This window comes from Mauremys reevesii, linkage group 5 (assembly GCF_016161935.1).
Source record: "Mauremys reevesii isolate NIE-2019 linkage group 5, ASM1616193v1, whole genome shotgun sequence".
Taxonomy (NCBI): Eukaryota; Metazoa; Chordata; order Testudines; family Geoemydidae; genus Mauremys; species Mauremys reevesii.
Genome location: NC_052627.1, coordinates 34,726,403 through 34,749,656, shown reverse-complemented (window position 1 = coordinate 34,749,656; position 23,254 = coordinate 34,726,403). Strand labels below are relative to the sequence as shown.

The following is a 23,254-nucleotide window of genomic DNA, read 5'->3' as shown; positions in this document are numbered from 1 at the left end:
GGTGAGCTGAATGAACACCAGTGGCGTTTCACATGCTAATTCTACATGGAAGGTAAAAATAGTATTATTTATTATTTGTATTACCAGAGCATCTACAAGCCTCAGTCATGGACCAGGACCCCATTGTGCTGTGCACTGTACAAACAAAACAAAAAGTGTGTCCATTCCCTAACGAGCTTGAACGGATGTAAATATGTTAGTGTTATTACACCACAGTTAAGTGTTATCACACTCTGATACAGTATGTGGAGAACTAGATACATAGACCAGTAGACAAATACAATGAGTGTTCTGTTAACTATGAGATTAGCTTCTTGCTCATTCCGATCCTATTCTATCTGTAGCAATGGCTTTAAAAATAGCTTTATGGTATATTACTATGTAAACCCTCACAAATCCCTAAATTTCATAGTTCCCTGACATGCATGTAAAACCATTACATAAGAACTTTGTACTGCATTTGTGGGCATCACTGCATTGTTTTTCCAGTAAATAACTTTCTAAAGGAAAGAAATGCAGAGACTAAACATACGGTGATTACATTAAATTACCCAGACGCATGATGGAATGGAGTGCTATAACATCGTTGGTCATTTGGTTTGGGAATCTCTCTCACTTCTGAGTCTACCACTCATGAATAATGCAGTAAAGTTATGACACTAATACAAGTTACCTATACATTCCATACACCCCCCCCCCAACAACCTAGAAACCCATACACCCAACAAGACAGAAGAAATTAGAGTTAATGCAATTTTATTGTTTTGAAAACAAACAAATCAGGTCACAAAATGACAAAAGATTAAGATTAGTTTTCAACATCAAGTGCAGTTCTACTCTGAAAAGTGACTGTGTAAAAAATTCTTACTGATATCTACCCCCTGGGTGAATTCGGAGTCATATTTTATATTACAATATTTATTTTAGTCCTGTTGGCCCTCCAGAACCAGTACAGCCAAGACTGAGTTCACATTACACCAGTGCAATTACTTTAACGGGCATTAAAAATAAACCTTGCTGAAAGAGTTATCTGTTTTCTTAAACAGAGATAGAAAGTTATCTGCTTCTCCATTTACAAGCCTTCAAGTGAAAGTCCCTCAAAATAGATCTAAATGATGCAGAGGGAGAAATGGATCCTAAAATCTCTTTGTTGCAAAGGAATAAAGAATTGTACAGGAAAGGATCAGCCATTCACTTATTTTACTATTCAAGAACTGTTTAGGAATTTGACTAGGGAGACTGCTTGACTTGGGAAATTATTAGTGGGACAAAGACTATTGGAGCCAGATTTTGTAAACACTGCTCCTTTTTGCAACCACAATCCGCAGGAAAAGTATAACTACAGGGACCACATATGTAACTTAGATGTCTACCTGGTTGCACCGAAAAACTGGATGCTTAAATATTTGCATAAAAAAATTCATCCCCTTGCAAAATTGTGGGCAAGAAAAGGGAGACTAGACTGGTAACATTCTGTAAGCCCCAATTTAGAAGTAAAGGGTTTAATTTTCAGACACCTACTATGATCCAAAGAACTAAGCCTTTTGGCCCTGAATAACATTAAAGGCTGGGTGAGGAAGAAGCAAACCACCACAGAAATCCAATAGGCAACACTCTGGTGAGAAACCCAGCTACCAACAACTCAGATGGTGAAGGGTGCTGGGATTTCTTACTGGGTGAAATTAACATGATTATTGAAAGTGGTACTGATGCCATAGGGTTCAGAGTAGCAGCAGCAGCAATGAAAATGAACAGACTTGTTAATTTCATTTTGCTGCCCTTATCAGCAAGTGGTAGAGGCACTGCAAGCTATCTGTCTGCCAATTTAAGGAGAAAACACACTCCCCTTTGGTTTATGTTTGGATTCACATTTGGAAAGTTATCTTTGCAACCATAATAGTTAGAACAATTTTTAACTAACAATATATGTATTGTCTTCACTTTTCCTAAAATTCAGAAGATTACTACAATTTCATACACATGATGCTTAGAGAATTATAGCTCATGATCTTACATTTTAATAGGTTTTTTTTGGGGGGGGGGGAGGATTAGTGAAACGTTCAAGGTGATTTAAAAACTCTGCTTTCTCCTAGTAAGTGATAAGCACAAAAAGCTTCAAGGAAAATCTCTCCTCCTTGGTTATAAATTAGTACTGATCTCCTCCATGTGTGATTGCACAGACTCTGGAATGCAGCTTTATAGCTTCTATTTTGTTTTAATATAGTTTTATATTTCATTAGAGAGAGAGAGAGAGAGATCTAAGTATTAATCATTGTGGTTTCTGCCTTGAGTAGAATGTTTGGTAGGAGCATAACTGAACGGTGGGTGAAGCTAATGTTGACTGTCACAACTAGCCAACAGAAGTGCCTTCTCAAAGAGCAGGACACCTTGTTAAGGGATGGGAAGATATTCTAAGATTTCACATACAAATGCTCCCCTTTTTGTGGAAAAGGCATCAAGGAGCCTCTTGTTACACTCTCTCTCCCACTTCTCTCTTCATTAAAAAATCTTCAATTTAAACCCACACAGAGAATTCTAGAAATCTTCTTACAGAAATTGATTTGTTTTATAAAGTATTCTAAAGTCTTTATTTAACTTTATGAAAAAGACATGTAAAGTTGGGAAATGTTTTGGTTACTTCTAACCTCTCATTTCCACATAAAGGTGAAAACTTTCATTTGTTTATTCCTTAAACGCTTACGGTGGTATAACTTTATCTTGTGAGGTTCATTTTCAAATACATTGTATTTAAAGACGAGCCACTAGCACCCAAGATATTAACTTACTGCTAATGCAATTGCCTTTGTTTTAGTTGTTATCATCGATACACTAACACAGAACTCATTACATACTTTCGTCTTAGCTTACCCTAGAGAACAGTGACTCCATGGAAAAGTTCCCCACAGATACATACAGAAAAGCGAGTGACTGAACTGACTGATTGTGTTTGTCTTTCTTTTTATTAATAAAATAATTAATTCTGAGTATTTTGCTCGTCTTGAATGATAGTGTCACCCAAAGTACAATAAAAATCTAATTAGACTAAAATAGTGGGGCCACATCTCTGAATTGGCATTGAGAGAGAGAGAGGGAAGATTTACCCGACTGTTTCCACAGATTATGAAATGTTTAGTAATTTGGGGAATAAAATTATTTGGTGCTCGCCATCCTTTTCACTTCTACACCAGATTGGCAATAAATATTTTTTAACCTAGTGACAGCTAGTTGGTGACACGTGAAAAATAAATTGCTGTTCTTTATCTATTACAAACTAAAAATCTGAAGGTATTTTTAACAAAAAAAAATTTATAATGGTCACCCAAGTGAGCAGTCTCAGCAGAAAGCCTAAGGATTGAATAGGTTTGATCATTGACTGTTCAACCCTCCAACCTCTAGGAAGAGGGTTCTCTGTAACAGCATCAAAGCATGTTCACGTTCAGCAGCTAGACAATTTCATTTTTCTGTAACTCATCTGCACTTTTCTGTATTAGCCGTACACATTTTTTTAAAAAGGTAAACAAGATGTTTTTGTAAATTCAGATTTTTATATTTAATAATGCCCCTAAAGTAAAATGCAATCACAAACACACACACACACACACACACAAAACACCCAACCCTAGCATAAGAAAGACATTCATTACTACTTCAGAGAATGAAGGACATGCTTTATTGATATAACTTGCTCTGACTTCTTGTACAAGTTACAACTTGGTATTTTTCAAAACAGCTCTGGAACTACAAGCTAGAACTCAGAGCATGTTCACCTGTCAGCACAACTTGTTCTCATTGTCCTGCCAAGCACATCAAGAATCAACATGGTTCAGTAAATTTATGTAAAAGTCAAGATGAAAGGAAAAAAAAAATAGGAATGGGTTCCACTTCTGAATTAAACTTTTCCCCCCATAAAGGCTCTCTGTGTCTCTCTCTCTCTCCTGTCCAGAGTATAACCTGTTGTATGAACAAACAAAATCCTCTCACAGTCCCTATTTTTGCTAAAATAGCAAGTTGTATAATGTTATGAAAGGTTTATTTGCACAGGGATATTCCAGAGTGACACACACCCTGTCTGTTTTAAGATATACCAAGATCTACAGAAGGCTTTGGAGATCTTTGGGGAATAGGTGGCCATGCCCCCAAGTGGTTGTTCAAATGGGATGTTTCAGCCTTTCATGTTTATTTTCTGATACTGGAGATATTTTGGATTTTCACCAAAGTTGAAATGAAAATTACCATAGAGACAGAAATCAGGGAAACACAAGTTGCAGATAAGAACAAAGCAGAGCCCCAACTCACAGCCTGCAATGTGCACAACAAACTTTAATACTGCACTATGACTGGCCTGCCCACTTTCTAAAGATCAGAACAACTCTAGTTCAGCTTTGTTAAAGGTGGTAAATACTCCCCATGATAAAAGGGAGGCAGCGACCACCTACGTGAAGTACAAATTAGAGAAGACTTACCACCCAAGTGCCAGATCTGGAAGGCCAAATAAATACATCTGGAACCCAACCAAACTCTATTGAAATTAATGTTTATACACATAAGGCAACCCATCTTATTTAAATAGTATATCGTAACATCTATGTAAGCAAATCAGTCTTAGAGATGAACACCACCATAGCCAGACAATCAAATACATGCTCCAAGCACCTTGCACACTGGGAAGTTTGGCAGGTAATTAGATATGCTTGACGCAACTGACTTTCCCCACAAGCAATATCAGAATGACTTAGAAGACAACTCCCTCTGTTTTGAGAGGCAGCTTGATGTAAAGAATAGGGAAGTGGACTTGGAGTTAGTTAGGAAAAACCTAGGGATCCTATGTCAACCTGCCAGGTGACCTTGGGGCAATGACTTAACTCTGTGCCCAGGAATGCGAAGTTAGGCTCTCTCATCTCTCTACCAGGATACAAAATTTGTTTGTGTTGCAAACACAAATGCCAGTGAAATCTATGTGGATTTTCTCTAGTTTCCATGATCACTTTATAAGGAATAGTGCAACCAACCACAGTAATTTACTCTGTTTCCAATAAAACAAAATCAGCTTTGGAAAGGGGTGTTTTTGTTATCAGCCAACAGTACTTCTTGATCCACTTCTCCCTGCTGACTGCCTTGCTCTGGAAGCAGAATGAGAGAGCGTATCCAGGCTGTGGCAGTGACCATGACCAGAAAAGCATGTAAGTTCTCACCATTCTTGGTGGAACTTGAGGCCTAGCAGGAGAGAAAAATCAAGAGGGCTAGTTCCTCTCACCCCCCTTCCCGCCGTCTCTCCCCATAATTCTCATCTTGAGAAGAATGCTTTAAGTGGAAAGAAAAAAACCACACCAAAAAAAAAACCACAGTCATCTTAAATCACTGCTAATGTAAACAATCTCTTTTGTACTCAATTTCTGCATGTGTATCATGCACACATTCATTTGTAACAGGTAGAGGTGATAAACTGCAGAGTCGTGCAACAGGACTAAGGTGCACGATGAAGTGCAAATCTCAATGCAGCCTTAAATTAGGAGAGACGTAGAGGTTTAGTCTCTGAATGAGCAGGAATGGTGAAGTCCTCGGAGACCAGCGATCCTCCTTTTGCAACTGCTATGCTGACATATCTTGGCTGATAGCTTGGCTACTGGCTCCAAAAGAAGGCACACATCTCAAAGGATGGACAGAATTTATTAATAGAAAGATAACTTCTGGTAAGCCAGATCATGAGACTAGGCCAAATCCCAAAAATGTAGAGGCCCAATTTTCCAAAGTGTATGATCTGACTGTCCAGGAGCAAGAGGAAGGATCAATACACAGAAGAGATAAATTGAGATAAAGATATAAAATAAAATTTCAGTACCAGCTTGACAAGGTATGCAAACATTTCCAAGCTATCTGGAGAATATTACATAATGTGGAGACTCAGTTTGTAATGATGGCTGGATTCAATGGAGTAACTGAGCCCAGGAGTGGTCTTTGGGTGGTGTTAGAAGCCCTTTTTATTAGAAAAAATTCAGCGCATTTCTTTTTCGTACCCATTCTATTCATTGTTACAAGTTACTGTAACATGTTATGAAACTACAGGGAAAACTGGTGAAATTTCATCTCCTACTCTAAAAGATAGGAAACGCAAGTAAAAGTCTGATATCTGCAAAAAAGATGTTAACATTTCCATGGGCAACAGTATTACTGGAGATATTTCAACACATGTTTATTTCAAAGACTAAAAGTTTTGGTGGCATGCTTTCCATTTTTCAGTTGTCTTTGGGGATGCCTGACTGCTCGTAACAGAAGATTTGTGTATGGTTTAGGAGTTGCAGCAGCAATGAAAGAAGAACTCTTCACTACTTGAAGAGTCCAAGCAAGTATGGGGGCAAGGACATCAAGCAGAGTAGACTATCAGGTACAGTTTTCAGAACCACCCAAGTATCATGTGACTTATTTAGGCCCTTAAGAACCTTGTCCCATTTTCTGTCAGTGAGACTGAGAAGCCTAAATCACTTCTGAAAATGTGACGTAAGTGCTTCTGAAATTTCAAATATCTAGCCCTCCATTATCGGAGTGTTAAATGTTACTGCTGCCACCTGCATACGAGAGATTCACCGTGCAACACAGCGAGCACATGACCATCAAGGCTCTATCCTAAAGCACAGATGGATGTCCAGTTCAGAGAAGGAACCATTTAATGGTATTAGGAGTGGAAGGCTAACAAGAAATAATCTTCCCCCAAACATGTTGCGGTTCAAGGAACCTTGTGTTCCAATTGGCAGATTACATCCTGTTGTATCTTGGTGGAATGCCAATAAAGTGGAGGTGAGGGGGAGAAAACATATTGAAGATACTTCACCTGAGTTAGCAGTAGCAACATGTCTGCCTTTATGAAAGTGCAACAGCACCACAGCCAAATTCTGCATGGTTCAAATTTTCAAGCTATCATAAACCAAAAAGTCTGATGTATGTATTCACCCCATTAATGACAACAAAAACTCTGCACTAGGAGGATAACATACGACCAAAAAAGTTGCCAAAATAAGAAACACCCACCAGCACATCAGCCACATGAATCTCTGCTGTCTTTCCGTTATCCTGGAAGAGTGGCCTGCCGCTAAGCTGAGACCACAGCAAAACGATATCCACATGAATGAAGACTGATTTAAATCTTCTCCCGCAATCTATGCAACTCTACAGTAGCTAGATATTCACTTGGTTTTTATTAAAAATTAGGTAACCTGTAGTAATAAAATATCAGATATTAGAATTAAGGCCCCCTTTAATAAAACTACTACATTCATCTCTTCCAGAAACCCTTTCCTTGCCAGCTGGTCTCTAGATGTACAGAAGTGCATGCTGCAGAAACCAAACTGTTTTTTTCCCCTTGTATTAAACAGGCAAAAATTCCTTAAACTTGGAGAAAGATAAACAAATACAAAAGTTAATACTTCCGTTAGAACAGGTATTGCTGTAATTACTGCATAACCAAAAAAAACCATCTTTTCAAACCTGATCACTTTACCATGCAATTTAAATCCCCCTCTCCCCCCACTTCAGTGTACAGTTTGTGATGTTTCAAGTATTTGAATTTACTGTTGACACAGTATTTAGTGGCAGGTGACCGCCTGGCATACATGTCCACGTGACAGTGTCTGGAGAGACTTCATAATGCTTCAACATGGCTGGTGTGGTCTGTGTAGAGCTGATGATTTTCTTTTAAAGATTCGTTTTAAAATGAAGCATGCATTGGGGCTTTCCCGTTAACAGGCCACTTTAACGTGGCAACACATCCTTTAAAAGTTTGATGTTACAGCCCTACTGGCTGAGGTTACAAGTTTATCCCAAAAAACTTTTTGGACTAAATGTCTTCAAGCCCCTCTATCTTCCTGACTGCCCCCTACTGTACTTTCTACCTTTGCAGAACATGCTAAATCATCAGAAGAACCAGAACAACACTAATTTAGAAAAAAAAAATCAGCCTCACAGTCAAGTTTAATTAGCCAAGTTTGAGATTAAACTATGTTGCATTGGATCCAGCACACTCAAGAGATTTCCATTGTCAGCCGCTTTTACTGGTAAAGGTCCTGCTAGATATATTGGGATTCTGAACAAAAAACAAAAACAAAAAAAGTGTTGTTACAGGGGTTTCTATTAAAAAGGGAGCAGTGTGTCAGCAATGCTGCAGGAATAGGACCTCCCCAGACTGGTGGAAGAATCATTATGACATCACTACTAAGCCCACAAAACAACCCTAAGGAAAGAAAACCCGATTCACTTCACATCAGTGTCAAGTTTAAGGAGAAGGTCATTCATAAGCCATTTGTATTAAGTCAGAACTAGGAAAAATACACATTTACAGAACACTGTCCGATACAGCACAGTTGCAATTAATCAATCCAGTGTATTTTTTCTGAATGCCCTAAAAGTGTGTTTTAAGTCAGTATACTACAGAAGCACTAGGGTAATTCTGAAGAATTGGCTTGTGCTCACAATGCAGGGTATCTGGCACACCCAGAACATGCAAAGCCACATTTATTTTAAAGTGAGGGCTCCAGTGACTAAGAGCTAGGTGAAAAAGATTAGTTCTACCCATGAATTATCCTTAGAATGCCCCATTTAATAAACAAAAGTTCCTTTAAGGAACTACATGAAAATTGTTTTTTAGTATTATAAATTGCTAAATAATCTTATATTTAGAAGAAAATGGCTACTATGTTACTTGACTAATGGATTTTATTCACCTATTTATAAATTCCTTTCACAGGGAAAAATAAGGAGAGAGTTCTGCGTTTAAAATACAGGGAGATTTTGTCAGAAAACGTGAAACTCGTGAGCCAAAAATATGAGCCCCGAAAAGAACATTTCCATTTTAGAGGAAATAATACAAAGAGGTATGCACCACACTTTTCAATCCAAGCCCAAAATAAAATGATTCAGTCTGTAGCAGAAACAACACTAAAAATGTTTTCACAAATTCATCTGTCTAGACAGAGCACCTAATCTCAACTACTATACAAGTTGACTGGCCTTGTTGTGGTTGAAGGAAATAAACAAAAAAAAACACTGCTTCTAAAACCAATGATTTTCCTTTAGCAAAAATGGTAGAGCTACTGCGTTTGAAGCCAAGAGTCTTTTGTTATTTCATTAGGGTGGTCTCTAAGGCCCCAATCCTACAAAGAGATCCATGCAAACAGACTCCTGTGCTCACATAGATCCTCACTGGGGTCTACCTTCTTGGAAGTCATTGTTGTATCAGAGCCTAGTTTTGCACATGCTCGCTCATTCATGTGCATAATTACTATGTTTATGATCATGGACGGGGCTTGTTAAGGCAAACTGAATAATAATTAGTCCACCTACCCAATTTATCCTATACACAAACAGGATTCAACTCGTCACACACTGAAACCTACAAGTGCAATTCTGGACACTGGCTGAAAACCTGATATATTTTATATATCTGCAGACAACTGTTCATTTGAGGCAGCTTACTTGGCAGTTTCAGATGCTAACCCTTGGCACAAATTGACAGCTGCTTTCAGTTACAGAGCTCAGGGTATCAGAGGGCACCAGGATATGATAGCTTCTCTGCATCATCGGGCGGTGGAGGGGGATGGAAGTCTACAAATCAATCTTAGGGAAAAAAATCCCATGCTTAATATCTTTACCATAATGCTCACAGATGAAGCCATGTGCTAATACACAGAAGATAAAAATAGCATCTCTTCTAAAGAAGTTACACCTGTTGAGCAGGTCTTTCAGAATAACATCAAGAAAGGTCTCCAAGGAAAAATATCAGTGATTGCATTTAAGAGCAACTTGGGTTAAAGAGTACCTCATGGATACTCTCTGAGCAGTCACTTTTATTAAAAATCACTTTCAGTGTAAGAACTCCTGGAACTATTTCAACATGGGCATATTCATGGCAGACCACCATAATCTATTAATGCATCCTTGCTATGAATGTTATTGACTAGCTCTGGTTAGCAGACATGCGTAAAAAAAAAAAAAAGGTCCACTGGCCTTTGAGTGTGAAATATAGATTTGATCATTGTATTTAAATTATCAGCGTCTCCAACAGTTAAGTAATGCACATAATGAGGAATATATTTTAAAAAGTTATGGAAGAAAGTGTGTAGACTATTGCTACTGCAACCACTATAGAACCAAATGCTCCTGTCATACAAGCCTGTAAAGTTTCATGGCATCAAAAAAACCATGGTAACTGGAAAATACCCACAACAGCCACAGAGTAGCCTTCTACTGAGGTTTTACTCGATGCAATGGCCACTACTTCTAAGATCAGCCTAAACTAATAACGTACTGCAGCAATCCAGTGTCTGTGAATACAAGCTGAGTGATGCTAATACCACAGAGAAATGAAACACATTGCTAGAGTTTAACGAGAGCGATATCCCTAATCTCTATGTAGTAAACAGCAAATACTGTTTACTTGCCAGACAGCTGCCACCTGAGGTTCATGGCCTTAGGGAAATAACACCAGGTTAAAAAGAACTGGGATTTGGTGTTCCCTAATGTACAGTTCTTTATAGTCATGGATTAACTCTTCTTGTTCCTTTAGATTTCAAATAAAAGTTCTTTACCTGCTTTGACACTTAAAACAAGTACCAAATGACCATATGCTGCTACTATACTTGTCAGAGTTCTTGATATGTTCTGTTCATGCAGCGGTGATATGCAACATTTTTTTAATAAAAAAGTCAAGACATCGACATTATGGGTTTTTTATTCTTAAATTTGAATATAACTTTAAAGCATGTTTGGCATTCAAAAATGCTTCGTGTGTGATAGGAGACTGAAACCTTCCAGCCACCCGCAGTATAGGTAGGCCACGGAGTCAGCCAGCGTCCTCCAGTGACCCAAGACAGACTGGGAGTCAAGAGATCTGTATTCTATTTCCCAGATCTGCCACCGGCCTGTTTTGTGGCTTCCGTGTCTCAGTTTCCCCATCTGTTAAATGAGGATAATTTCTACGGCCCTTTGAGATCTACGGATGAAAATGTGGTATAAGATTATGTGCACATACTCAGTCTACCAACATTCTTAACCCTGTACTGGAAAGACTATGTCTAATCATGAGAGGGTAGGTCAGTCTTTTCCCCTTCAATCCTTTGTAGAGTCTGCCAACTGACAGCATTTTGAGTATGTTGAGTCACCTGCCCACTGGGAATTTGACTAAGGGCTTGGCTGCAGGGAGACTTAGTGTGCAGCAAGACGGGATGTAAATGTACAGCTCATTAGCCTGCCAGACTATGTCACCATGTGCACCCTGCTACTGCGCACTACATGCAGTGCTTTCAGTGTGTGGCAGCAGAGTGAACACAGCGATGTAGTCCACAGCAGGCTAGTACACTGTACATTTACACCCCAGCTTGCTGTGCTCTAAAACTCCAGTTAGACAAGGGCCCCAAGAATCAACCCTATTCACATACTACAGACCAAGCAATTGAAATAAATGCTAGTCACTAACAACCTGAGTTAGCTGTGAACTAGCGAAGTAGGTATTAAATGTTTTCTACTCAGGGCCTTTCGTTTTCGTGTGCTAGTGTAGACAAAGCCTTTTTGTCGGCAAAACTTTTGACCACACCCCTGAGAGAGACAAGTTTCACTAACAAAAGCACCAGTGTGGACAATGCCATTCCAATGAGAGACGCTCTCCTGCCGACATAGCTACCGCTGCTCATTGGGGGTGGTTTAATTATGCTGGCAGGAGAGCTCTCCTCGGCCAACATAGAACTGCTACACGGGAGATATTATAGTGACACAGCTGCGTCACTATAAGGTCCATAGTGTAGACATAGCCCAAGTTATCTTTAAATGTAATAGTAGAAAATTCCCCCGCTAAGAGCTTTAAAGTACATACAAACTTTCTATAGATGCTAGGCTGGATTATTCTTGTTCAATAACTTGTGCTGCTGAGACTTCTCCATGTTCAAAAGAACGATAGAAGAAACTTAACTACCATGGGCCAGAGTTAAAATTCTCTCACTTTAACGTAACCTCTTAAATGAAGGCAGGTTTGTGCCACCTCCGGGAATGCATAAAATGTATTTCAACATGGACCCAAAGGAATCCTTGCTTAGTCAGGTTAGCAGGCATTTTTTTCTCCTTTATGAAAAATTAATTCATTAAGATGTGCTGTGGTGAGCAGAGATCTTTAAAGATTGTATTGTTTAAGTGCCTGAAGATAAGCTGGGGATAACATTTATAGATAATCGAAAGACAAGTTAAGGTAGCTAGAAGGGACCTATGTATCCAGCAGCCCCCATCAATTTCCTTTGTGAGCTTTTCTTCATACAATCAGATTCAAGCTCCCCACCCTCAAACAATGTCCCTTTTCCCCCATGCTGGTCCACATTCTCTCTCCCATAGTAATTCTCTCAGTATTGGCTTCACACCTTATTTTAAAAACTGATCCATATGCTTATAACTTTCCCTTGCTACTTGTCCAAAAAGCCCTCCCTCTTTCTTTCTTAAAGCCCACTTCTCCCATTAATCATTTCTACAGTGCTCTCCTCATCACTAATTTTCTCCATGTTATACTGTGCCTTTTCTGTCTTAAACTGCAAGATCTTTGGGGCAGGTAATATGCCTTGCTCGATGTGCTATATAAGTTTATGGGGCTACAGATGTGATTTTTAACATTAAAATTTTCTTCATGTATGAAATCCAATGCATCAGATAACAGCTGGAAGTTCCACATATTAGGCGAGTTTACACATTAAGGGCAACCTGACTGCACTTAATAATTATGAATGCTCAGTTCTAAAATGGACAGTACATAGAAGAAATACATACAAAAATAACAGCTAGAGAGTCCGCTGCTGTCTTTCAAAACAATCAAACTAAAAGAGCAAATTTCCTCAAGTTTGAAAAAAAATTGGTTTAGATTACATTTCTCAGAAATGTAGAGAAGAACATGCTCCATTTTCTACAAGAAGGGGAAATATTTAACATACACAGAAGCAAGTCTTATTTGTATTCAAGGAGCGTCCAAAGCCCCAAGCAATGTCAGAAATGCACCGGATATGCTATTGTAACACCAAGAGACCCCGGTCATGAGCGGGCAGGATCGAACCTGGGAACTCAGTGCATGAGCCTCTACCACATGAGCTAAGAGTCAACTGGCTCTTAGCTAAGGTTGTAGAGCAGACTCATTTTAACTCTCTCTAAGGCCTTGTCTACAATGGGGTTGGGAAATCAATCTTAGTTACGCAACTTCAGGTATGTGAGTAACGTATTTGAAGTTGACGTACTTAGATCTACTTATACCGCGGTGTCTTCACTGCGGTAGGTCGACTGCTGACGCTCCCCCGTTGACTCCGCCTACGCTTCTTGCTCTGGTGAAGTACCGGAGTTGATGGGAGAGCACTTGGCGGTCGATTTATTGCGTCTTCACTAGACGTGATACCTCTGGAGTGATCAAGCCAGTGCACGTCAATTTAAGTGCAGACATGCCCTAAGTGGTCTTGGTGCCACTCAATGGGACAGAACACCACACCCAGAAGGTGTGTGCATTACACTATATAAAACACAAGATGTTTACAATCTAATTTAAAACAAGATACACAAGTGGGGAACAAAATGATAGACGGGAAGGAAGAAGAAGAAGAAGAAGAAGGCAATCATAAAATTATGCAATTCGGCCCTGATTCAAAGTTTACTGAAGTCAATGGAAAGACCTCTTTTGACTTCAATGAACTTTGGATTAGGCTCTTAAAGAGGAAAATTTTCAAAGACAAGTGCCAAATGGCACCTGCCAGTGAAATCCAAAAGGGACTTAGGCACCTTTGACCTTCACTGGCAATTTGGTGCCTAAGTCCTTTTTCAAAGGGAAGTGCCAACTGGCATGTAAGTCCCTTTGACTTTCAATAGCCAAACTGCCACCTGTGCCCTAGAAAATCTCCAAAGAGTCTAACAAAATGCAAGGCTATTCCTGTATCAGTGCCCTGAATTTAAAAGAGCATGGAAGAAACATTAAGGATAAAAGTTACTATATAGCATAACATTGTTCCCATTTGCTATCATTAACTATGGCTGCACATGTCACTGTAGTTAATGACCAGCTGCGCTATTTCAGAGATTCTAATACAGTATGACCATTGTAATTTACATCAGACTGAAACTTAGAGAGACAAGCTGGGTGAAGTAACATCTTTTACTAGGCAACTTCTGTTGGTGGCAGCGACAAGCTTTCAAACGTACACAGGTCTGGGAAATGTACTTAGTGTCACAGCTAAATACAAGGTGGAACAGATTGTTTAGCATAAGTAGTTATTGAATGGTCCCTGGAAATACATGTGAAGTGGCCTGTAAACAGCTCTCCAGTGATTGGGGGGGGGGGGGAAAAGCCGGGGAGGGTTTAAATGGGTTATAGATTGTTGTAAATAAGCCATAAGTCCAGCGTCTCTATTCAGACCATGATTTATAGTAACTAGCAAAGTTGTTAATTTGCTGTGACACTCTGAGTACATTTCCTAGACCTGAAGAAGAGCTCTATGTATGCTCAAAAGCTTGAGTCTCCCATCAACAGAGGCTGGTCCAATAAAATATATTCCCTCATCCACCTGGTCTCTCTAATAATACCCTGGGATCAACATGGAGACAACACTGCATACATCAGACTGAAACTTGGCAAAAATGATAGAAAAATGGAGTTTGAAATAATTCAAACTGTTTTTAGAGGCTAATTTCAGATTCAAGTTCTCTTTGTTACTCTTAACTCCTAAAAAGTTGGTCATTAGGATGGGATATTATAATGGCCATTTTGAAATAAGAACAGCCAAGACAGTCCGAGTTTGTTATTGAAAAGCATCTGGCAGTGATATGGCAACATCACAAACTAACGTGGCTGATAAAGCAGCTTTTAATTTGAAGACAGCAAGAGCATTTCCTCAACCACACCCAAGCTTCATAAATGTCCTCTCGATAGTACCAGATGTGTCATACCTTGGATTTCTCAAGAAGATACAAAGGGGGGGGGAGAATATTGAAGGGGGCAGATGCCAACAGGAACCACACATACAGATGTTTAAACAGAGGGTTTGTGAGTGATCCAGTATGGTCCACCTTCTCTTCTGCTGAGACACTGTTTGACATCTAGACAGAAAGCTGTAAGAGAAAAGTAAAGGTGTCCATAAGGACTCACCCTGGAACCTAGAATTTACTGCCCATGATCAGCTCTTGCTGTTTCTAGAATAAAATGGACCAGTACAGCTCACCTCTGCTCACCAACCCATGCAACAATGCAGAGTGTTGACAGAAGCCACTAGCACATAGGCACACCTTGAGAGAACTCACACTAACAACAATCAAACTGAAAGGTTGGGAGAAGAAAAAGAGAGAAGTAGAGTCTCAAAAAACTATAACTCAAAACCAGGAAATCTTTATGGGAACTGCATTCACATATATTTTATAGGGCTAAGAAAGCCACCAAAGACTGCAAAATCAGAGAGGGGACTGAAGAGACGGTATGAATGAGGATCCATACCTTAACAGTTTTGCAATATGTTCTATAATTAATACGCTTGAGCTGGATGTAGAATGGAAACGCATCTCAGACTCTCCCATACATTTTAGAGATACCATGGGTTTCCAAGCAAGGGCATAATGCACTCTCCCAAAATAAAAGCACCCCTTATATCTGTACCAAAAAACTGTAAAGGAAAAAAGAGGGTAGAAGATTCTACAATTGTCAACCACCCGCAGTGTTACTGGCTGCTGGAACGTTCATGCTTTGAAATGCCCATTATTTTAGAAAGAAATCCTTTCTAGGCTGGATAAATGGTCCTAAAACAGGAAATAAACTCAAAAGCTTCAAAATAAAAGCCAAATATGAAAGTCACATGCAGAATTCCTACCAAGATAGCTCAGGATTCTGATAACTAAATAAACTGAACAACGCTTTGTGTGAACCTGAAGGTCTAGCTGCGATATCACAATCTATATTTGTCATGCTATTTTCATTATTCTGATCAGAAATTTAAAGTATGTTTCAATTCCATGGCAATACTGCATAGACTTTTTTAGAGTCAGAATCAAGTATTTATACAGCACTTGTTCCATTATCAATTTATGTATTAAAAAGTCATAATGATTTCTTCAGTGAAGAGTACAGCCCACACCATCTGTAGATTTTGGATTTTTATCTCACCTTGTGCATAGCAGAACTCATGAAAGAAACCAAAATACAACATGCTTGTTCACAACAATTCAGCCAATTCAAGGCAAGTACTACTGTATTTTGATCTATACAAGTAATGAGCTGCTATAAACTGCCTAAGTTGCATCTCACTAAATGATGGATGGAGAAAATAATAAGATATAATGTAGATTTTTAAGACTGACATGTCATATTATCCCAATAATGGTTTGAATGATCCAATATTTTATATTAATACTGCACTTTTCATTTAGACAACTCTATAATGCATCAGATTTTTTGTTCTATTAGTCTAGATGTGCCCTTTTGTATTGTTGTGCCTCTTAAAATATAAAAGATATTGGAAAAAATAGCTGCTACTTCATCAAAATAAATCATTAACATTCCTTTTACCATAATTCCTCTGCCTGACCCTCTCAAGCTACTATACAATATGTTCTTTACCAACGATGTTTTTAGATGTGCAAGAAGCAAGACTTGAAAAATCCACTGATCTGTGGGGATCAAGAAACTTTTCTGAGTGAATACAATCCATTTCTGCAGAACATATGGATCCTCTCCCCCTCCCAATTAAAGTATATCCCTTTTTGTTGCACAGGTAACTTCCAAACATGAGCAGAGTATAAACCAAGGCAGTGTGGTATTCTGAAGTATGCAGAAAGTCAGCTCCAGTGCCTAGACTGCTGCTCAGCACTTTTCCAAGCTGCAAAAACTGACAAGCACCCTGAGAGTTTTCAGAGCTGCCACTGAGCATCTTCCAAGCAATAATGAAACCACAAGAGTCAAGTCAGTTTTGTTCTAGTAGATCTTGGGAAAAGCTATGGGCACCAGCAGAAGTAGGCACCAGAGATAGTCATTAGGAGTGGAAGATGCAAAAAAGAGAGAGACTGCAGGAAAAGGACTGCAGGCATGCACACCCAAACGAGCAGCACCCTTACAATAGTCAGGAGGCTCTGTGATTAGATGGATTTGTATGTAGGGGCTGGACAGAACACAGAAATAGTGATCTTGTCTCTTCTAGCAGCTACCTAATGTTGAAGGCTTTAATGAGATTAGAGACCTACTAGCCAGTGGTAACAAAACAAACAGAACCCTGAATAAGGTCCACAGACAAAACCTGGCAGGTGGTTCCCTATTTCACAGCCAGGGGCTGGAGTGGGGTGGGGTGGGGAAGAAAGGGCTTAGCGTCTCACCTGACTATCATCCTTGGATCTTTGTCTAGTCCGCTGGCTATTAGGTGTCTGGCATTTTCCAAGCCACACATATGACTGGGTGCATGGATGGGGGAGATTAACAATTATTACTTTACAGAACATACAAGTGTCCTAAGCATTTCACAGAAGATACAAAAAACATACCACACACCTGGGCCCTGCCCCAGGAAACCTACAATCTAATCATCCAATCCTGCAAACATGCACAGGCATAAAACTTTACGCATGGGAGTAGCCGCACTGACTTCAATGAGACTACTTGTGCTTAAAGGGAAGCACATGTAGAAGTATTTACAAAACTGAGGAGCATATATGTGTCTATAGCATTAGAAGAGAAGGAGAGAAGTGGGAAAGGAAAAAAACACAATGTAGGGACAGAAAGAAAGAATAGGGGAGGGAAGACGAGTGAGAAGCAAACTGAAAACAAAGGAGGCTGTGACTAAGTACAGCACACAATGGCTTTATTTTTTTAAATTGCAGAGGGCATTGCCGCACAAGTTCCTTCACCCTAGCTAGCAGGGATAGTCCTTAGGCCAGGAAGCATCAGGCACATTTTTTTCAAGCTTTGGTAAAATGCTTTGTACTGTATAAGAATCTAATATTTCAGTTCCCAAAACCCACATATGCTCAAGGCCGAGTTGGCATCTTATCCTTAAAAAAAAAAAAAAACCCACCACACCCCTCACATAAACTATCTTATAAATCAGAAATATGATTTGTGTGTCTGTCTTTTAGAATTTTTGCCCCAGGGTCCACAGATAAATTGTGTTATTCCAAACTCATGTTGGCACCCTGGTTAAATCTTAAATAAATAAGAGTCACGTTCTCTTCATACAGCAGTGTTGCTATGCCAACGTTAACATGCCTAACCTTGCCTATAAAAATAGATCTAGTCAATTTCAAAATGCATGCAAATTACTGTGTCAAAGAGGTACTACTCTAGAGGTGTTATTCCAACAGTATCAACTTTTTGGTGGAGGAGTAAGCAGAGAAAAAAAAAAAGAGGAGAGCAGCAGCATAAGTTTTTAGCAATCAGAAGTAATATTCACAATCAAAGTGTTCTTCTGCTCCCTCCATTTCTCCATATACAACGTTCTACCTCTGCAGCACAGTAAGTAAAGAGAAAGAAAGTAAAAGAAACAGAGCTTTGTACTTCCCATTAATATACGTTTGATCCACAATCTGAACAGCTGGTTATTCAATGCAAGACAGATATTCATGTGAGTAACTTTACTCACATACTTAATTATTTGCAGGGCTGGGGCCATACATTTTATCATGATTACATAATTGGCTAAACAGGCCATCAATGATCTTTTATGGGGGAAAAGCAAGGGAGGTATTGACTCATCAGAAGAGGAAATGGTTGTACATGTTCAACTTAAAGAACTGATGTGATGCATGGTAACATCTTAAATTCAACTCATGTAACCACATAAAAGGTGTGCATTCTCAGATTCTTTTATCTGAAGTCTCCTTGAAGTGGGTTTCTCTTTAGAAAGTTGTGGCTTCCTTTAGGGCACACTTTATAAATTTTAGAAGTGTTCAATAATATTTGTATAAATATCCCTTAAAATACATTTTTAGAAATAAATAATGCAGAAAACGTGTCTCCTACACTTCTTCACCGGTGCCAGAAGGAAATATAGCCCTTAACATGAGATATTACTTCAGTTTGCCTGAGCATTCTTGACGGAACTAACATTGATATTTAAATGCAGAACCAAACCCAGATTTTAGGCCTTGTTTTTTATTTTTTGACTACACAGAAACTTGTTAAACTTGCATCCGATGAAGTGGGTATTCACCCACGAAAGCTCATGCTCCAATACGCCTGTTAGTCTATAAGGTGCCACAGGACTCTGCTGCTTTTACAGATCCAGACTAACACGGCTACCCCTCTGATACTTGCTATAAAAGGGTACTTTTTAATTTTAAAGCCACACTGGAGAACTAAAAATAAAGCAGTTCAACACAAACTACCACCACTTACTTATTAACAATGGCTGAACTGAGTTTTCCAACTGCTATTTCTAAAGGTTTTTGAACAAAAGGGGCCTGCTTAAGCTTCTGAAACTTGTGGGAGTGACTGAAATACTGTGAACCCAAGATACCCAGTGAAGGATAATCTCACTATTCATATGCTCTCTTTCTGTTGCATGGCACGTACTGGAGAACAACACGGGAAAAGTGTCTACTTGCACCAAGAGAGAAGCATACAACAAAAAGAATTATGGCCTGATTTGGGGTGGAGAAGAAGAAATAGAGAAGAACGTTAGAAGTAGCTGCTCTATTCTATGCAGCATTCTCCAATGGAAAGTGGCATAAGTTACAATTTGCTGCTTACATTAATGTTTATAACACTAAACATTAACTCCTCTTTCACAGTTCCTAACACCAAAAGCATGCACCCTCTGCTGTCTGGAACCAAGCACAGACTAGGAGAGCGCGTGGGTCATCATAGAGCAGTGGTTCCCAAACTGGGGTTTGTGAACCCCTGGGGGTTCGCGAAAAAATTCCCTAATGGCAGACACAGCTGTCCCTAGGGACCGCGGGCAGCATGAGGACAGCAGCCCGGAGCCCCTGGACTTCCAAGAGCTAAGCAGATCAAAGCAAGCCTATCACACTGAGGAGATTTAAACTCCATTTCTTATAAGGAGTCTTGAAAAGGGAGGTGGATTTTTTTGCTGTTTTTAAAATTAAATAGGCAGTTAGTATTGGTTTTTAAATTATTAAGAAGAACAAGTTTAAGCTTTGTTGTAACGTGTGTTGTTTCCCTGGACTGCTCAAGATCTGAATGCTTGTGTAGGAGGAACTCTTTGAGTTGGCTTCTTAAATACCTTCTTGCTGTTTCACATCTGATGCTCCTTGATGAAACGTAGGAGCCTTGTCTTATAACAGGCTTATTCAAAGCGATACAAGTTACAAAAGCGAGATCTTGGAAGAGTATTGCTGTTTTCATAATGTAATAAAAATACTGTAATGATAATTATTAATAAATAGTGTGTAATAAGCATGTCGTAAAAACAAAATTTCCAAGATCACTGCTTTTATAATTTATATTCAGATAAAGGAGAAAATCCCTGGAAATATTCATTTTTAGGAGGGGGTTTGCGAGTCTTCACATTTTAGTGAAAGGGGTTCACAGAGTGTTGAAGTTTGGGACCCACTGTCATAGAGCCATAAATTGTGCAGAAAAAACTTTCTATCCATAGTTTGACCAAGACTTTCCCCAAAAAATCTTTGGCCCCCAGGCATTCACAAAGCCACCTGACAGTTCTCCACCATCCATCATAGATCTCTCTCCAGACAGCAAAGTTCTAATTAAGATCAGATGTGTTTCCCTTCAGTGTGCTTGTACAAGAGAAGGTCTTATATGGTAGATCTGAAAAGTTTATTCAATTAATTGATTTTATTTACAAAAATGACAGTATCCATGGCTGAACAAAGGTTAAGAAAATTAATGACTAGCTAAGTGAAACAACATTACTGCACAAATACATATCCTGCTAGAATTTTGTTTTGATTTAACTTGTTCATCTTACTGTTTCAATATTTTAGATATTGAAATATTAGTACACCTCTCCCTCGATATAACGCTGTCCTCGGGAGCCAAAAAAATCTTATCACATTATAGGTGAAACCGTGTTATATCGAACTTGATTTGCTCCGCCAGAGCCCACAGCCCCAACCCCCCCGGAGCACTGCTTTACCACGTTATATCCGAATTCTTGTTATATCGGGTGGTGTTATATCGGGATAGAGGTGTATAATAAAAATGACTACTAGTTGCAGATATTATGTACACAGAGTGCAAGTTCTACACATACTGGATCAGTTTTAAAAAACACACACACACACACACACACCAACCAGTATTCCACTGATGGAATTCACTGAGTTAATCCTGTTTTAGACTAGTGTGGGACCACAATCAGGCCAGATACATATAAGAACAGAAGTGAGTCAAGATATTTTCTTTGACTAACTGTAGTGCAGGGACTATGCAAGTATGCAATTGTCTTTCTTTCTTCAACTGTAGTTTACATGGCCTGTTTTACTGAGTGAGGACAGATGGGTCAAAATTCTTTGTTCATTTGAAGATTACAATGGGATCTTTAATTTCCCACTAAAAAAAGTTACCAAAACACCAAAAGACCAAACAGAGGCACCGGGCATGTCTAATGTCTTATATGAAGTTTAAGGAATGGATCAAGAGCAGACAATCCCAAATGACAGCAGTGGTACAGTTTTCCATACTGCTGAATGCAGATTGTCTCCTGCATCTCCTCACTCCAAACCTGACCCCACACTTTCCGTACAGAAAGTGCAATCCTTTATTACATGGAAGTGTACTATGACAATATTGAGGAGGAAACAAAAAGCATTCAGCATTAATACCACATCAACCACCAAGTGACTCCCTCCACGCTCCTTGTTTGTAAGACCCTATTCAGAGAAAAAGAAGCATTTTAAGTATCTAATCTCCCTTCATTCAGGTCTCTTAACAAGATTAATTCTTGATGTGTATTTGCTAATTCACCAGTTTTGAGCACTACTCTATTCACACCAAAGAAGCATCAAACAAGACATACATGAAGCAGCCACAAAGGGTGGAAAGTCTTATTTTTATTTCTATTTTTAAAAAATGTTTAGTTGATTAGAAAAAAAATTAAAAACAAAACCTAAAAAATATCCTAGTGTCAGCTCCAAACAGCAAGAAGTATCAGTGCCTGAAGACTTACATCTGCTTCATCAAAGGGGAACAGTTCTGCAATACACCTGGGAGTGCTCTGGATTCCAGTTTGAGGCACTGCCCTACAAAAAGCCCATACATTTTTCTAAGTATCGAGGTTTAGAGTTTCCACTGAGCCTTATCCTCTTGCTCATAGCAATATGTACCAGTCACCACTACACACGAATATGAACCTAAAAATCAAGACTAGCCACAAAATGCACTGATTTGATGAACACCTGCTAGTGTAACTATACCTAACCAATAAAGTAACTTGTATTGAGGGATAAAATATCAAAGAGATTATATTTAAATAGAGAGAGTCAGGGCCACACCAAAAAACAAATAAGTCTATCCATATATTTTACACACAAGCATTTCAGGAGACTGTAATGCAACACAGAACATTCTGAAGAGACTGGTAATGTGATATAGAGCCTTTCCCTTCTAGGTCACTGGTTCAAATCTTACCAAGGGCAACACCTTTTGATCACTACTGAAATCAGACAGCTGTTCTGTGAACTTTGTGGGATGAGTTAGTTCCCTCAGCCCACCTCAAAATCCAGTGCCAAACCTAGCACATCGATACCCTCCACTGGCAAATTTCAGAGGCTTCAAGTGGTAAACTAGTGTGGATCGGTTTCAGAGTAGCAGCCGTGTTAGTCTGTATCCGCAAAAAGAATAGGAGTACTTGTGTTAGTCTCTAAGGTGCCACATTTATTTGAGCATAAGCTTTCATGGGCTACAGCCCACTTCATCGGATGCATGTAGTGGAAAATACAGGAGGAAGTGTATGTGTATACACACACACACACACCATGAAAGAATGGGTGTTACCATATACACTATATAAGGAGAGTGATCCCTTAAGGTGAGCTATTATCAGCAGGAAGGGAAAAAGAACTGTTTGTAGTGGTAATGAAAATGGCCCATTTCCAGCAATTGACAAGGAGATGTGAGGAACTGGGGGGGGGGGGGTTGAAATAAGCATGGGGAAATAGTTTTATTTTGTGTAATGGCCCATCCACTCCCAATCTTTATTCAAGCCTAATTTGATTTTCCCCCCTACAGTTCTTCACATCTCCTTGTCAATTGCTGGAAATGGGCCATTTAATTACCACTACAAACAGTTCTTTTTCTCTCCTGCTGATA

The 23,254-nt window shown here is 39.1% G+C and overlaps 1 protein-coding gene across 4 annotated transcripts in view; it reads right to left on the bottom strand.

The window, feature by feature from the left end:
- The window catches only part of PPP3CA (protein phosphatase 3 catalytic subunit alpha), a 320,675-nt gene that overhangs the window by 291,540 nt on the left and 5,881 nt on the right, over positions 1 to 23,254 (bottom strand). The gene's annotated exons all lie outside the window — the stretch shown is intronic.